The sequence below is a fragment of the Brassica oleracea genome, chromosome C8 (genome assembly GCF_000695525.1).
Source record: "Brassica oleracea var. oleracea cultivar TO1000 chromosome C8, BOL, whole genome shotgun sequence".
In the NCBI taxonomy this organism is placed as follows: domain Eukaryota; kingdom Viridiplantae; phylum Streptophyta; class Magnoliopsida; order Brassicales; family Brassicaceae; genus Brassica; species Brassica oleracea.
This window is the reverse complement of record NC_027755.1, coordinates 13882075-13882328: the sequence shown is the minus strand read 5'-3', so window position 1 is coordinate 13882328 and position 254 is coordinate 13882075.

The following is a 254-nucleotide window of genomic DNA, read 5'->3' as shown; positions in this document are numbered from 1 at the left end:
TTTCATATAGATTTCATTATCCAGTGGACCGTACAGGTATGCAGTCACTACATCCATTAGGCGTAAATCCAAGTTTTCTTTTATGGCCAGACTGATTAGAAATTGTAATGTAGTTGCATCCACCACAGGGGAGTACGTCTCCTCATAATCTATTCCTGGTCTCTGTGAGAATCCTTATGCAACAAGCCGTGCTTTATATCTCACGACCTTGCCGTGTTCATTTCTTTTCCTCACAAAGACCCACTTATAGCAGA